This window comes from Amphimedon queenslandica, unplaced genomic scaffold (genome assembly GCF_000090795.2).
Source record: "Amphimedon queenslandica unplaced genomic scaffold, v1.1 AMPQUscaffold_13441, whole genome shotgun sequence".
Classification (NCBI taxonomy): Eukaryota; Metazoa; Porifera; class Demospongiae; order Haplosclerida; family Niphatidae; genus Amphimedon; species Amphimedon queenslandica.
Genome location: NW_003546323.1, coordinates 1 through 1,206, shown reverse-complemented (window position 1 = coordinate 1,206; position 1,206 = coordinate 1).

The following is a 1,206-nucleotide window of genomic DNA, read 5'->3' as shown; positions in this document are numbered from 1 at the left end:
TCCTACTCGTGACGCAAATTCTACTCTACATTGTACTTTTAATGTTATTATGTAAGAATTACGGATCACCTTGCAATGTAAAGTAGAATTTGCGTCACGAGTAGGATTTTCATTTCGTATTTTCGTTAGTCGTTTGGAATCCTACTTCATCTTGTTTTTTTAAATTTTTTATGTTCTTGTTTGTGTTGATTTTTTTATAATATTTCGTATTTTAGTTGGTTGTTCGGAATCCTACTTCATCTTGTTTTTTTTTAATTTTTTATGTTCTTGTTTGTGTTGATTTTTTAATAATATTTATAGTATTTCTTTAGTTGCAATTGTGATACTTGTTGATTTTACACAAGCAATAATTTTCTTTATCATTATTATCATTGTTATAACATTTATGAGAGACAGCATTGAATGGACATGCTGAAGGAATATCAACTATACTGATGACAAGTGAAACTAATTCTAGTCTTAACACAAGTCCTTGTTCAAGAATCTTTGAGCTAAGAGTGTCCATCTTCCCTGCTATTCCTGTTCTTCCAGGCTATTGTCAAGTTCATAATTATTATTGCATATCATAAGTCATAACATTAATTAATTGTTTGTTTTTTTTAAATAAAATAAAATAACACACTTGATAAAACAGTAACATGTAAAATCAATACCTTCTTTTAGCTGGAAACCTCCACTAAAGTATTGCAGTAAGTTGATTCCAAGCATAGCTTGGTAAAAAATAAATTGCTTCTTCCAGAGCTGCAGATCTGCATCTGAGCATGCGCGACCACACCCAAATTTTGGAGCACATGGCAAGCTTCTTTAATTAACAAAATGGCGGCATGTAGCTAAGATGGCTCGATCCAGCAGTCACAGTATCACTTTTTCCTTACTTGAAGAATGATCTGATGGGACATGGACCTGCGCATAGACTGTTGGAGTAGATTGGTGTAAGAATTATCCTTGTAGCACCAACTGATACTGAGATACACACCGACAACTGGATTGACAGGACTTGATGATGAAGATGAAGATGATGAAGATGAAAAAAGGTGGCTGAACAAAACGGCCGATTCGCCGATTTTTGACTTTTCGCTTAGACGAGGTCTAGAGCCACGCTAGTGGTACCATTGGAGTCCTCTGGTCAAGATAAGGTCCTCTATAAAGTCTGGTAAGCATAGGAGCTCGTTTTCCCAGTATAGCAAGGCTGCAAAAGTCGTGGCA